Genomic DNA, 17,275 nt, shown 5'->3' on the forward strand with positions numbered 1-17,275 from the left:
ATGTATGCAAATGTAGTGTAGCAGAAAAGCTGTAATAAAATATATATATATTTGTCCGACGAGGGGATGGTGGATGGGTAAATAAAAAAAACAAGATGAACTGGCACAGACAAACAGAAAACGCAGGTATAAATACACATGAGATAATGGGAGACACCTGTTCGGGGGGTGGCGACAAGCACAAGACAGGTGAAGCAGATCAGGGTGTGACACTCCCCCTCTGTCTTCTCTCAGATTGTTTCTCACTATTTACAAACAATCCCAGTCAGAGTCAAAGGGGATGAAGGAAATGCTAGTCATCATTTCAGCCCGTGCTCACTGTGTGTCTCTTTTACTGACTTTGTATCTGTCTGTACACTCATGAGCACAGGTGCATGAGCCCCAGAGGGCTTCCCTGAATAGGTTTGTGTGTGAGAAAGAGATGAGGAGAAAAACAATAGGGCTACTGGAGTGAGTACATGTGCTTGGCTGGGCTGAAGAGCCGTGCCGGGGGACAAACATTTTGGGGGGTTAGATTACATGGTATGTAATCCCTGGGATTAGGGTTATTGAATAACCGGGCCCTTGGCTGCTATTCTGCTGGGCTGATGGAGGGCCGGACCAGGTCACTTGTTTGGGAGACAGTCAGGGGGTCGTGTGTGTTACTATCGCACCTGGCTGTCTCGTGAGGCAAAGGTCATCAAGCAATTACTGCTTCCACTCAAACTTTTTGTCACATGCGCAGAATACAACAAATATTTACCAAATAAACTAAAGTAACACAATAAAATAACGAGGCTATATACAGAGGGTACCGAGTCAATGTGTGGAGGTACAGGTTAGTTGAGGTAATTTGTACATGTAGGTAGCGTTGAAGTGACTATGCATAGATAATGAACAGTGAATGTGTACAAAACACATTTTTTAATCATTGATGAAGGATTTTGAGGCTGATTCCCTGACCTGTAATGTTTTTCATTTGCTGTTTTATGATTTTGTTAGACTCTTGTGAGTTCTGTTTTTTTACTAGATTACATGTAGTTGTTCATGTTGTCGGTCTTCAATTGTGTAATGACTTGGTGCTGCCTATCTTGGCCAGGACACTCTGGAAAAAGAGATTTCAAATATCAATGAGCCCTTCCTGGTTAAACAAAAGTTGAATAAAAATAAAATAAATAGAGGTCAATGTAAATAGTCCTGTGGCCATTTTGATTAATTGTTCAGCATTCTTATGGCTTGGGGGTAGAAGCTGTTTAGAAGCCTGTTGGTCCTAGACTTGGCGCTCCAGTACCGCTTGACGTGCGGTTGCAGAGAAAACAGTATATGACTTGGGTGGCTGGAGTCTCTGACAATTTTGGGGGCTTTCCTCTGACACCGCCTATAATATAGGTCCTGGATGGCACAAAGCTTGGCCCTAGTGATGTACTGGGCCGTACACACTACCCTCTGTAGCGCCTTATGGTCAGAGGCCAAGCAGTTGCCTTACCAGGTGGTGATGCAACTGGTCAGGATGCTCTCGATGGTGCAGCTGTAGAACTTTTTGAGGATATTGGGACCCATGCCAAATCTTTTCAGTCTCCTGTGGGGGGAAAAGGTGTTGTCGTGCCCTCTTCGCGACTGTCTTTGTGTGTTTGGACCAAGATGATTTGGACACCAAGGAAGTTGACTCTTGACCCCCTCCACTACAGCCCTGTCGATGTTAATTTGGGCCTGTTCGGCCCGCCTTTACCTGCTTGACGACTGGATTGAAATGTTTGCGTGATTAAGAATGGCATGTGCCTTAAGGTTAGTTACACAAGGAAAAAGGATGTTTCAAAATCAGTGCCAGGCTTGATGAGGTWATTTTTTATTTGGATCAGCACACCAGCATTCTGAACCTTCTGGTTCGTTCACCATGCCAAACCACCAGACAAGCCCAGAGCCAGCCTGACTGCCTCTTATACAGTCCTGGTCCTGTCCAGAATGGCTTAGAGCAGGTATTACCAAACTGGGGGTACGCACAGGGATATGCGCAATGCCATTGGGGGTACACCAAATAAAAATGTGATTAACATTTTGAAAATAATTAATTTWAAAAAAGTCTTCACATTTTCAAACAGTACATTTATGTTTTCCAACGGGGTAATACATTTGGTTGAGGTTTCATTCTCGCCTAAGTAGCCTTGTTTCATAACAATAAATAACAATAAAATGTCAAATACAGGTAGCCTAGTCAAATAATTAACATCCAATCACATTACCCGTTACTGTCTCGCGGGAAACCTTCACTTTTGCACAGACATTTAGAAACGGAACATGACAATTTGAAAAATAAGCCACAGAGTTTTTTGAGCGAGAATAAAGACTACTTTGGATTATTAAGACATGCATAAAAGAAACAGATGCCATTAATAAGAAGGGGCTAGAACTGCCGCGGATATGGCTGGGACAATGCTGGGGGAAAAGGCCCAAAAAAACTATACAGACAATGACTTCATCAAACACCACTGTTTCAAGACGCTTCAGTGACATGGCAGGAGATGTTTTGAAACAATTACTGCTTCGCAATACAAGCCAGTGAATTATATGTGTTACAGCTGGATGAGTCAACAGATGTGGCAGGCCTGGCACAGCTCCGTTTATGGGGGGTTCAATTAAGGAAGACATCCTCTTCTGCAAACCCCTTGAAACCAGGACAAAATGAGAGGATATTGCAAAGTACTGGACAGCTTTGTGACATCAAATGGACTTTGGTGGTCAAGATGTGTTGGTATCTGTACTGATGGTGCAAAAGCCATGACAGGGAGACCTAGTGGAGTGGTAACACGCGTGCAACAGGGGCAGGCAAACGACGGGTCATGGTAGGCAGGGGTCGATAATCCAGAGTAGTGGCAATGGCACAGGACGGCAGGCAGGGTCAGGTCAGGCAAAGGTCAAAACCAGGAGAGCGAGGAGAAAGAGAGACTGGGGAAAAGCAGGAGCTGAGACAAAACGCTGGTTGACTTGACAAAGAAGACGAACTGGCAACAGACAAACAGAACACAGGTATAAATACCCAGTGGATAATGGGGAAGATGGGCGACACCTGGAGGAGGGTGGAGACAAACATAAGGACAGGTGAAACAGAACAGGGTGTGACACTTCGGTACACTGCAGCATCCACAGAGAGGCTCTTGCTGCCAAGGGAATGCCTGACGGCTTGAAAGATGTTTTGGACACTGTTGGACACAACACATTTTGGAAAATGGTTTACTTTGTTTAAGCAAGGCCCCTGAACTCTCGTGTATTTTCTGCATTATGCAATGATATGGGCAGCGACCATGTAACGCCTTTACAACATACAGAAGTGCGCTGGTTATCAAGGGGCAAAGTATTGACTTTTTTTTTATTTTTTATTGAGAGACGAGCTTAAAGTTTCCTTTTACTGACCATAATTTTCACTTGTCTGACCGCTTGCATGATGAGTTTCTCAGATGATTGGCATATCTGGGTGACATTTTTTTTCTTGCCTGAATGATCTGAATCTAGGCTTACAGGGCCTCTCTGCAACTATTCAATGTGCGGGACAAAATTGAGGCTATGGTTAAGAAGTTGGAGCTCTTTTTTTGTCTGCATTAACAAGGACAACACACAGGTCTTTCTATCATTGTATGATTTTTTTTGTGTGTTCGTAAGCTTGAGTTAATTTGCAATGTGATATAGTGAAGCACCTGAGTGAGCTGGGTGCACGTTTACGCAGGTACTTTCCCAAAACGGACTACACAAACAACTGGATTCGTTATCCCTTTCATGCCTTGCCTCCAGTCCACTTACCGATATCTGAACAAAAGAGCCTCATCGAAATAGCAACAAGCGGTTCTGTGAAAATGTAACTTAATTCAGAAGCCACAGACAGATTTCTGGATAGAGCTACGCTCAGAGTTTCTTGTCTTGGCAAATCGCGCTGCTAAGACACTGATGTCCTACCTTTGCAACCATGTACCTATGTGAGAGTGGATTCTCGGCCTTCACTAGCATGAAACCTAAATACCGGCACAGACTGTATGTGGGGAAATTATTTACGACAGACACTCTCCATTACAACCTAACATTGCAGAGTTCTGTGCATTCTTTTAAGCACACCCTTCTCATTAACCTGTGGTGAGTTATTCACAATTTTTGATGAACAAATAAGGTTTTATATGTACAGTGGCTAAATAAAGAGCGAAGTTATTGATCATTATTTGTGCCCTGGTCCTATAAGAGCTCTTTGTCACTTCTCACGAGCTCGGTTGTGACGACAACTCACACTCATTCTTATGTTTAATAAATGTATCGTGTGTCTGTGGCAGGCTTACGATGATCGCAAAACACAACATTTGAGAGCACGCTGACCCTGGTGCTAGAGGGGGTACGCAGCTGGAGGTTGAATGTTTGAAGTGGTACGGAAATATGAAAAATGTTGGAACCACTGGCTTCGAGTGAGGGTCTCAACTTGAAGAATGGCAAAGATGAGCACTGAAAGTAAACTGAGATAAACCAAGATATCCTACAGTATAACGTTAAATGAGGTTAACTTTTAGTGACATCTCTAATAGCTTGCCATGGCTTAGGACTCAAATTGCAGGATTGAGTGATGGCTGAGACATTACTCTTGCCTCTTGCCTAGTTTTGACAACTATCCAGCAATACTTCAAAAGAATTGCACTGAAGTTCATCTGCTCTCACCTCATGTCAGGGAGTTATTGTTGAACATTTTACAGTGACTTTGGAAAGTATTCAGACCCCTTGACTTTCTCCAAATTTTGTTAGGTTACAGCCTTATTTTAAAATGGATTAAACAGTTTRCCCCCCTCATCATTCTACACACATTACCCCATAATGACAAAGCAAAAACAGGTTTTTAGAAATGTTTGCTAATTAAAAAAAACAAGAAACTTAAATTATATTTACATAAGTATTCAGACCCTTTACTTAGTACTTTGTTGAAGCACCTTTTGGAAGCGATAACAGCCTCGAGTCTTCTTGAGTATGACGCTATAAGCTTGGCACACCTGTATTTGGGGAGTTTCTCCCATTCTTCTCTGCAGATCCTTTCAAGCTCTATCAGGTTGGATGGTGAGCGTTGCTGCACAGCTATTTTCAGGTCTCTCCAGAGATGTTTGATCGGGTTCAAGTCCGGGCTCTCGCTCGGCCACTCGTGGACATTCAGAAACATTCAACCACTCCTGCGTTGTCTTAGTGTAACGGATGTGAAATGGCTAGCTAGTTAGCGGGTACGCGCTAGTAGCGTTTCAATCAGTTACGTCACTTGCTCTGAAACGTATTAGTAGTGTTGCCCCTTGCTCTGCAAGGGCCGCGGCTTTTGTGGAGCGATGGGTAACGATGCTTCGTGGGTGACCGTTGTTGATGTGTGCAGAGGGTCCCTGGTTCGCGCCCGTGTCGGGGCGAGGGGACGGTCTAAAGTTATACTGTTACATTGATGCTGTTGACCCGGATCACTGGTTGCTGCGGAAAAGGAGGAGGTTGAAAGGGGGGTGAGTGTAACGGATGTGAAATGGCTAGCTAGTTAGCGGGTACGCGCTACTAGCATTTCAATCAGTTACGTCACTTGCTCTGAGACTTAAGTAGGGTTTCCCCTTGCTCTGCAAGGGCCGCGGCTTTTGTGGAGCGATGGGTAACGATGCTTCGTGGGTGACCGTTGTTGATGTGTGCAGAGGGTCCCTGGTTCGCGCCCGTGTCGGGGCGAGGGGACGGTTTAAAGTTATACTGTTACATTGGCTGTGTGCTTAGGGTCGTTGTCCTGTTGGGATGTGAACCTTCAGCTCAGTCTGAGGTCCTGAGTGCTATGCAGCAGGTTTTCATCAAGGATCTCTCTGTACTCTGCTCCGTTCATCTTTGCCTCGATCCTGACTAGTGTCCCAGTCCCTGCCGCTGAAAAATATCCCCACCGCATGATGCTGCCACCACCATGGTTTCATCAGAACAGAGAATCTTGTTTCTCAAGGTCTTAGAGTCTCCAGTCTCATAGCAAAGGGTCTGAATAGTTATGTAAAAAGGTTATTTCTTTTTAAGGTATTTAAAAAAATGTAATCCATTTTAGAATAAGGCTGTAACATAATAAAATGTGGAAAAAGGAAGGGGTCTGAATACTCTTAGCTACCTTGAATAAACATGGATGACTGGATGAGGCAACCAAGCAACTGGTGGAGATCAGCGGCCGGGTGGTCTGGTTCACTTTATTTATTTCTCTCTCTGTCGGTCTCCAATTTCCAGCACTGAGCCCAAAGACAGACACTTCAGGATAAACAGTCTATCAAATGTGTCAATGTGATCTCAACACCTACAAAGAAAAGACAGGGATGAAAGTGCTCTCTTACCCTCTCTTATACTGTATATATATATATATTGTCATGCATAATAATAATTCACAGGCAGCAGCTCTCATAAAATGTGAATATGTCTGTCTTGGTTTGAATAGTTGGGGCTCCTATTTGAATCTTACCATGCAACATCTTCAACCCTGTCCACAATTGACTAATTACCCCTTTCCCTATCTCTCTTGCTTTGCTTTGCTCCATCCAGTCCCTCACCACATGTTTGGAGGTCTGATTTACTATGACCTGCCTGTCTCCTGATTTTTCTCCATTCAAAATGTATCAGCCACAAGCATCCCTATGATCAATACTAAGCCGCCTTGCTGTACTCCTGAACAGTGCAGTGAGCAGAACAAATGGTGAACTGGCTCCCCCAGGTGTCCATAACTCTAGTCTCCTGCTAAATGATAAGACTTTGACCCATGGCCATGATGGTCAGTCAATACATGTCCTACAAGCCTACAGTATATATGTTTGTGAAAAGGTTATGAAGATTTTTATTACTCTTTCTCAGAATGGGTGAGAGCAGTGTGAAAACGAGTGCGTTTGTGGGTGGGAAGATCACTGCTACCTCTATACTGTAGGTAGGTTATCTAGCAGCACAGTAGATACATGTATTACTGGGTCCACTTAGTGGTGTGTGGCCGGGCTTATCCCCTCCTTCCGCCCCCCCCCCACCCCCCAAACTAAATCCAAAAAAAAAAAAAGGGTTAATGTATGGTGTATTGAATGTAAAAACAATTCTGTTATCATAAATAGTTGCCAGTAGCAATACTGCACATCTCGACAGCACCTTGAAGTTTTGCCATGGGGTGGCAGGGGAAAACAAATATAGAACAACCAAAGATTAACTCGGAGTACTATTCCAGTTGTCAGAAAGAATATCCTACTGAATCCCTCAGTCAGAGGAAGCAGGGTCATTATGTGTGCAACTACCTTAAGGCTTCAGTTGACTCAGACTGACTGCTTTGTAATATCACGTTAAGCCCCATGTCAAGATATAATTTAGTCCAGGATTATAGGCAAAGGAAATAGGATTGTTTAGGCCTTTGTGTTCCAAGAATCTGGATTAGTAGAAGAGCAGAAATTATCCCTGGAATGTGTGGCTATAGATTGAGGCCGTTTTGAACAGGTGTTAGAAGACATTTACTCATTACATTTGTTTTAGTTTTTTAATGCAGAATACATACTATTTTATTTTCAGTTGAAAAGCAAGTAGTACTTAATGTGATGAAGCTATGTATATACCTGTGCACAATACGTATCCTAAAGACTGTGTAGGCCTGTACAAGTGTGCGTGTCCTTTACCATTTCATGCAACAGACTCAGTTCACATTTGCATGAAACATTCTGTCCGTTCGTGGCAGCTCACTGTGCTGGGAAATTGGCCTTACCAAGTCCCTCCTCTGCTCTGTCTTTAACATCTCTCTTCCCCTCCTATTCCCCGGGCGGCGATGGTGTGGATGTCGATTAAGGRAGCCCCCCGCAACTCTCTGATTCAGAGGGGTTGGGTTAAATGCGGAAGACACGTTTCAGTTGAATGCATTCAGTTGAATGCATTCACTGACCGGATATCCCCCCCCCCCAGTCTCTCCTCCTCCCTCCCTTGCCACTCCACTGCCCTAGTAAATCKCAGGGGCTCTAATTTAAGCCACGTATCCATGTCTTACAATGTCCCGCCCTGGCCCAGTCTGTCCCAACATAGAAACACCTGTCCCACACACCGTAGACTCTTTGACACTTCCTGGACAGACAGCAGACTTGACTTGTGCTGGACATCTTGTCTGAAGAAGAGGGGGCACCTCCAAGCACTCTGTTGTGATAACCCTGAGCTGGCCTGGTAGGCTACATACATCGGACCCACATGAGTCCAAAGTATTTCCTGTGCTCAGCTCTAGATGGAGCTAGTGGAGCAAGTTGCCTAAAAATAAAACAGGCTTGGTATTTCACTTCATTGGTCTGAATGAGAAATATTTAAGGCACCATCTGTAATTTCTACAGTCTGACCCCCACCTCTTTGTTTGCTAACCTCGGGAAGTGTCTTGGGAAATGAAGAAAACTATGGATGCAAGGGGAGAATCTCAATTGCATACTCCTTACGTCCTCTCTCCTCGCATCCTTCTCAAACCCATTGGAGGAGAAAGTCAGAGGGGAGGGACCTCTGGGTTTCTCATCCAATGGCTATTGAAAAGGAGGCGGAGTATGCAATTGAGATTCTCCCAAGGATTCACACAGTAACCTAAATGAAGTTGACATGATTGTTTTTCACACATTTTGAAGCTATAGCCTACATTATTACTTTACAAAGAATGTAATGACAACAAAAACCTTGTAATATATTGATTAGACATTCTTAGTTTGGGTTATGATAGTGTAAGACAGCCTTACTACTCATAAGGCGCATGTAGGCCTGTGTGTATGCTATTGTAGTATCAACTCCTTTTCATTCACTATGGTCACAGTTCTTTTACCATGTACTATATTTCAATATGAAACAAATGTGCTTTTCCAAGTATAGGCTATCCTATGTCTTCATGCCGGTCCAATCAGAAGGCAGATATTCTGTAAGGAGTCAATGTGCCCTTATCCTTTTCTTCTCCTGAGAAGCTTTGAGAAGGGGACTTGCAGAGTTTGAACAAGAGCTCCCGACACGGCAGCTGAGTTCCTTCGGGACCACAGAGGAAGTGTGAGAAGCTCAGAAGGTCCACAAGAGCGGAGGAGGTCACGTGCACTTAATCAGAACATTGAAGGACGCAAGAGGACGCAATTTGACAGTCGGAGAGGGAATTTGTAGTTTTTCTCAAAGTCTTCAACCACTTTTCTGCTTTTTAGAAGGAAGGAATTATTGACATTATATCACTATTGTTAGTGTTTTTAGAGAGCCAATGTATCTCCTTATACCTCAATTCATCCGGAGGTTCTGAGCGGAGATGACAACTATTTAGACCTTTGCGACGCTTTGTAAATCGTTCTGTCTGAAAATGGGCATCAGGCTTGTGCCATTGTTTGCATGTAAATCTCCTGGTTGCTGTGTCCTCCGGCCAGGACACGGGGTTCGAGGGGACAAAAGAGGAGATCCCAGAGGGAGCATCCACCCTGGACGTTTTTCTTTGATGTCACCGGCTCCATGTATGATGATCTCGTGCAGGTTATAGAGGGGGCATCCAAGATCCTGGAGATGTCGCAGAGTAAAACTAAGAGACCCTTCTATAATTATGCATTAGTGACCCGGGTAAGACATGCAGGGTTGATCTGCAATCAGTAGCTTAATATGTATTATAGGCCTAAATAGGAATTACTTATGATGGGTACATGAAAAAACATGCCCTCTGTTTCATCATCTGAATCTCACCATTATCTCTCCAGCTGTTTGAGCTGCAATGGCACTGTGGTTCATGTTCTTAGTTTTTTTTTCTTGCCTGAGTCGCCTTGTTTCACTGCCAAAAATAAAATTAAACCATTGTGTTTCAGCGAAATAACACAATGTCAAATACAGGCAGCCAAGTGAAATAATTAACATCCAATCACATTACCCGTTACTCTCTCGGGGGAAACCTTCACTCTTGCGCAGACATTTAGAAACGGAACATGACAATTTGACAAATAAGCCATGGGAGTTTTTTGAGCGAGAATAAAGACTACTTTGGATTATTAAGACATGCATATTATTAAGACATGCATATATACACTGCTCAAAAAAATAAAGGGAACACTAAAATAACACATCCTAGATCTGAATGAATGAAATATTCTTATTAAATACTTCGTCTAGCATTGTTTTGCATTAGGAGGAACTCAGGGCCAACCGCACCAGCATATGGTCTCACAAGGGGTCTGAGGATCTCATCTCGGTACCTAATGGCAGTCAGGCTACCTCTGGCGAGCACATGGAGGGCTGTGCGGCCCCCCAAAGAAATGCCACCCCACACCATGACTGACCCACCGCCAAACCGGTCATGCTGGAGGATGTTGCAGGCAGCAGAACGTTCTCCACGGCGTCTCCAGTTTCTGTCACGTCTGTCACATGTGCTCAGTGTGAACCTGCTTTCATCTGTGAAGAGCACAGGGCAGCCAGGCGCAGTGCGAATTTGCCAATCTTGTTTTTTTTCGGCAAATGCCAAACGTCCTGCACGGTGTTGGGCTGTAAGCACAACCCCCACCTGTGGACGTCGGGCCCTCATACCACCCTCATGGAGTCTGTTCTGACCGTTTGAGCAGACATATGCACATTTGTGGCCTGCTGGAGGTCATTTTGCAGGGCTCTGGCAGTGCTCCTCCTTGCACAAAGGCGGAGGTAGCGGTCCTGCTGCTGGGTTGTTGCCCTCCTACGGCCTCCTCCACGTCTCCTGATGTACTGGCCTGTCTCCTGGTAGCGCCTCCATGCTCTGGACACTACGCTGACAGACACACACAACCTTCTTGCCACAGCTCGCATTGATGTGCCATCCTGGATGAGCTGCACTACCTGAGCCACTTGTGTGGGTTGTAGACTCCGTCTCATGCTACCACTAGAGTGAAAGCACCGCCAGCATTCAAAAGTGACCAAAACATCAGCCAGGAAGCAAAGGAACTGAGAAGTGGTCTGTGGTTCACCACCTGCAGAACCACTCCTTTATTGGGGTGTCTTGCTAATTGCCAATAATTTCCACCTTTTGTCTATTCCATTTGCACAACAGCATGTGAAATGTATTGTCAATCAGTGTTGCTTCCTAAGTGGACAGTTTGATTTCCACAGAAGTGTGATTGGCTTGGAGTTACATTGTGTTGTTTAAGTGTTCCCTTTATTTTTTTGAGCAGTATATATATATATATATATACATACCTGTTCTGAAAGGCCCCAGAGTCTGCAACACCCCTAATCAAGGGGCAGCAAGAGGCACCATGAAGACCAAGGAGCTCTCCAAAAGGGTCAGGGATAAAGTTGTGGAGAAGTACAGATCAGGGTTGGGTTATAAAAAAATATCAGAAACTTTGAACATCCCACGGAGCACCATTAAATCCATTATTAAAAAATGGCAAGGAGGGCATTAATCAGAGGGGCAACAAAGAGACCAAAGATAACCCTGAAGGAGCTGCAAAGCTCCACAGCAGAGATTGGAGTATCTGTCCATAGGACCACTAAGCCGTACACTCCACAGAGCTGGGCTTTACGGAAGAGTGGCCAGAAAAAAGCCATTGCTTCAAGAAAAAAATAAGCAAACATGTTTGTTGTTTGCCAAAAGGCATGTGGGAGACTCCCCAAACATATGGAAGAAGGTACTGTGGTCAGATGAGACTAAAATATAGCTTTTTGGCCATCAAGGAAACGCTATGTCTGGCGCAAACCCAACACCTCTCAACATCCCGAGAACACGACCCCCACAGTGAAGCATGGTGGTGGCAGCATCATGCTGTGGGGATGTTTTTCATTGGCAGGGACTGGGAAACTGGTCAGAATTGAAGGAATGATGGATGGCGCTAAACACAGGGAAATTCTTGAGGGAAACCTGTATATCAAAAAAATTATATCAAGCCCCCATACCCTCAAACCCCACTTAGCACTGCCGAGAGAATTTATATAGCTGTGGAAGCAATCACGTTAACATCCTAGAACATTTGTTTTTTGTTTCATTCCTCAAGGTGAATCTCTGTCCGTGCTCTCTATTAAAGGAACTAATGACAGAGCTCCACAAACGAGCACTACGACCAATCAGTGACCACAAGAATCCCTAATTCTAACCTTCGGTCCAACCATGATGAGCTCTATGGTCAGTGGTCACACTGGGTTGTGTGGTGTTACACACAGAGAAAAAAAATAAAAAGGCATTCGTAAAATGATTCTGTATTTTTTGGGGGACAGGTTTAATGAGATGTGGTTTAATAAGACGTGGTGGCTGCGGCACTGATTTGTTTACACAAAGAGGAAGAGTGATTTTTTTTTTTTTCTCTCGATGCTTTTACGTCTGGAGTGTTTGCCAATATAAATCTACAGGAGAAGACTTCCTCGTTTCATCTTGAGCTGTTCTCTTGTGTCTCTAATTGTAGCTTAGCTACCTGGAGATCGTACCTTGGACAGGTCCATTGGTGGTTACAGAAAAATCCAGGAGAATGATTTAAACACACACACACACACACACACACACACACACAGACATTGGTGGTACCCACACTAGTATTTATGCTGACTCAAATTAATATCTGGCAGCAATGAGAGATCCTGACCGTCAGCTATTAAAAACTCATTCACTTAATCAGCACCACTGAGTACACATGTGAACCAGCACAGTGTGTAATTACCTTATTTACATAACACACACACACACTCTCTCGCTCTCGTTCTCTCAAACACATATATACATGTGTACTATAATTACCTCTGTGTGAGTAGCCGTCGACCCAAGATATACTGTACATAAAAAGCATCAATCTCTATTAGAACTACAGAACTCATCAACTGCTCCGTAAGGTAGGTATCACACACACACTCCTTGTGCTCTCTTTGTCTGTCTTGCGGGGGAAGAGGGTAGTAAAACATGGCATCACGTAATACAAAGTGAGTGACATGACAAACAGCAGCCACACATCCTGTGCTACTCATCCCCCTGACAGGAGGACTAAACGGAACCCAGAGCACACAGCCTGAGGGTTAGTTATAGAGCGCGTGTGCGCATGTGTGTACGCGTGTGTTTCTGTACGTATGCATGTGTGTTAACATTCGCGAGTCGAGATGGTCGGAGGGGGGGGGGGCTTCCAATTATGTCTGGACCTGATTGGCTGTGAGAAGCCTCGGGCTTCCAGTTGGGGGTACTAGGAGGAGGGTCTTCAGTTAGAGTGACACTGACGTGTGTGAGAGGGCCTGATAAAAGTGTAAGACATGGCCGCCACTGAAAGAGAGAAACAGCCACCAACACATGCAGGCAGAGAGGAAGTCAAATGGGGACATGAATCCTCTGTACTCATTGTGGACGGAGGCAGTACTATACAAAGTTTATTCAAAGATGATGACTGAAGACAGATGATGGCTAATAGCTTTGAGTTAACAATATCTGGACACTTCAGCTGCACAAAAGCCTTTGCCATCAGTATGATCCAAGAGAAAAACCAGGAAATGTTGAATTGAAACACCATCTGTGTGTGATTAACACTTAATGGTCCACATAAGCATCAGCAGTAACATAAATAGGGGATAATGTGGTGGTAGGGGAATGATCATTTAGATTGTTACCCACTGTTCACTTCACGCTCTGCTCCATCCACACAAGGCTAGTCTTTAACACCGGGGGAGGTGTTTGTGTGTATATTTGTGCATGCGTGTGTCCATCACAATAGAAAGCCCCGGAATAGCTATTTTGTTGGGACCCATAAACCCAGCCAGATGTTGGCAGACAGCAAGGTTCTCACGAAGACATCCACGGGAGACAATTTGACATGCTGATGTGTGCATTTCTAAGTATTATATTAAAAGGATAGAGCAGGGCCAGGCTGACTATAGTGGAAGGGAATGAGCAGAGTATGGTTAGAGAGGAGAACCACACACTACAGTGTCTCAGGTTGCTTCCCAAATGGCACCCTGTTCCCTCTATAGTGCACTACTTTTGACCTGAGCGATATGGGCTCTGGTCAAAAGTAGTGTACTGTATAGGGAATATGGTGCCATTTGATACTCTACATCAGTATAACTCATCTTCTGTGGAGGAACAGTTAGGACACAGCAAGGGGGCTCCTGACAGGACTACTGTAGGCCTCTGGTCATTGTCCACTACCATTACCACACATCACTAACATCTACTGGACCACATTACCCCACCTCTTTAAAATCTAGTACTGAAAGTGTTTGGCTAGGATGTGTGTACATGTTGACTACCCTGTTTCCATGCTGTGTAAGCAAGAATGAGTTCCACCAGACACTTTTTATTTATTTAACTAGGCAAGTCAGTTAAGAACAAATTCTTATTTACAATGACGGCCTACACCGGCCAAACCCTAACCCGAACGACGCTGGGCRAATTGTGCGCCGCCCTATGGGACTCCCAATCACGACCGGTTGTGATACAGCATGGAATCGAACCAGGGTCTGTAGTGGCGCCTCTAGCACTGAGATGTAGTGCCTTAGACGGCTAAATCACTCGGAAGCCCCTGACACAAGTCAAAATGTGTTACACATTTCCATAAGTCATAATATACACAAGTGTGCATGCAGTGCAGTTTCCCCTATATTAATTTAGTAGTGGCAAATCGTGGCCACCACTCCAAGAAATATGATTAACACAAATATATACACTGAGTGTACAAAACATTAGGAACACCTTCCTAACATTGAGTTGCACCCCCTTTTGCCCTCAGAACAGCCTCAATTCATCGGGGCATGGACTCTGCAAGGTTTCGAAAGCGTTCGACAGGGATGCTGGCCCATGTTGACTCCAATGCTTCCCACAGCTTCCCACCATTTTTTTGATACACACGGGAAACTGTTGAGAGTGAAAAACCCAGCAGTGTTGCAGTTCTTGACGCACTTAAACCGGTGTGCCTGGCACCTACTACCATACCCCATTCAAAGGCACTTAAATATTTTGTCTTGCCCATTCACCCTCTGAATGGCACACATACACAATCCATGTCTCAACTTTCTCAAGGCTTAAAAATACTTCTTTAACCTGTATCCTCCCCTTCATCTACACTGATTTGAAGCTGGATTCACCTGGTCAGTCTATGTCATGGAAAGAGCAAGTGTTCCTAACGTTTTGAACACTCTTTTGAACATTTTTGGGATGGTTAAACGTTTTCAGTGTAAACTTAAATGACTAAAACCAGATGCAAAGTATGTAGAGCTATATATTTGTTTATAAGATCATCTTTGAGAACTAAGAATCACCAAAATAAAAACTACACAGTCAAGGAGAATATAAAATTACAAAAATGGCATCACATGGGGCCCCCATTTACCGGCGGTACCGGAGCGGCACGTCTAGGTCCAAAAGTCTTCTGAACAGCTTCTATCCCCAAGCCATAAGACTAATGAACAGCTAATAAAATAGCTACCTGGACTATTTACATTGACACCCCCCCCTCCATTTGTTTTGATGCTGCTGCTACACACTGTTTATTATATATGCATAGTCACGTTACCCCTATCTACATGTACATATTACCTCAATTACCTTGACTAACCTGTACCCCCGCACATTGACTCAGTACCGGTAGTCCCTGTGTATAGCCTCGTTACTGTTATTTTATTGTTACTCTTTTATTTTTTTAACTTTAGTTTATTTAGTAAATATTTTCTCAACTTAAATTTTTCTTAAAACTGCATTGTTGGTTAAAACTTGTTATGGCTGCAAGCCCGACGCCGGTACACCTATGACAACATCCAGCTCAAGTGCAGGGCGCGGAATTCAAAATCTATTTTTTTTAAATATGTAACTTTCACACATTAACAAGTCCAATACAGCATTTGAAAGATAAACATCTTGTCAATCCAGCCAACATGTCCGATTTTTTTAATGTTTTACAGAGAAAACACCACATATATTTATGTTAGCTCACCACCAAATAAAAAAGAGGACAGACATTTTTCACAGCACAAGTAGGATGCAAGTAGCATGCACAAGCCAACCTAACTAACCTAGAACCAACCTAAATAACCTAGTAAAAACTCCCTCAGATGACAGTCCTATAACATGTTACACAATAAATCTATGTTTTGTTCGAAAAATGTGCATATTTGAGCTATAAATCAGTTTTACATTACTGCTACCATCATAGCTACCAGCATAGCTACAGTCAGAAATAGCACTGAAGCAGCCATAGTAATTACAGACACCAACGTCAACTACCCAATTACTCATCATAAAACATTTCAGAAAAATATATGGTGGATAGCTAATGAAAGACTAAGATCTTGTGAATACAGCCAATATTTCCGATTTTTTAAGTGTTTTACAGCGAAAACACAATATATCGTCATATTAGCTTACTACAATAGCTAACATCACAACAAAGCAAACGGTAGCATAGCACAGTTCGACAGATATATATGAAATAGCATCCCAAATTGGGTCCTTATCTTTGTTGATCTTCATTCAGAATGTTGTACAAGGGGTCTTTTGTTCAGAACCGTCTTTATTTGGATCCAGAAGAACTATTTCCCTGTTGAATTAGCAAGCACACTGGCCTTACTGCGCTAACCTCTCCTTCGTCTTCAAACGCATCACGTATAAAGTCACGAATAAATTTCAATAATATAATTAAACTATATTGAAAAAACATACTTTAGGATGATATTGTGACATGTATCAAAAAAAATCGAAGCCAGGGGTCATATTCATCTATAACGACCGTTTTCCAGGTGGAGAGTCCAGGTCCAAATTCGCGCCTCAGAAAAAAAAAATWATGACGGTCCTCTCACTCCAAGAGGGTGTATGCATTCTCTGAAAGAGATAATCAACTGATTTCTGCTCTCACTTCCGCATGACACCCAGAGGAAGGTGTATGACGTYTTTCTACAGTCCTAAGTGACATGACCTTTTATAGACAAGCTCTTGAAGAGACACTTCGCTTTTTGGAAATCTCACTTCCGGATAGGAAATGAGCTGTAAAAAGAGTTCTGTTTCACTTAGAGACATAATTCAAACGTTTTTAGAAACTAGAGAGTGTTTTCTATCCAATACTAATAATAATATGCATATTGTACGAGCAAGAATTGAGAACGAGGCCGTTTGAAATGGCCACCTCTTTCCAGGTTACTCAATGCTGCTCTTTCAGCCATAACAGGTTAAAGGTCTTGTAAGTAAGCATTTCACGGTAAGGTTGTATTCGGCGCATGTGACAAATAAAATTTGATTTGAGATGTCATCTTGATACATATACACAGTTTACTCTATGGGGAGGGCATGAATGGCGATAACACCAGCACACAGTGCCCTGCCGCTCCTGCTTGCCAGTCACTACTGTCATGCACTACTGTAGCTACCTAGTAACCAATA

The sequence above is a fragment of the Salvelinus sp. IW2-2015 genome, linkage group LG13 (assembly GCF_002910315.2).
Source record: "Salvelinus sp. IW2-2015 linkage group LG13, ASM291031v2, whole genome shotgun sequence".
In the NCBI taxonomy this organism is placed as follows: Eukaryota; Metazoa; Chordata; class Actinopteri; order Salmoniformes; family Salmonidae; genus Salvelinus; species Salvelinus sp. IW2-2015.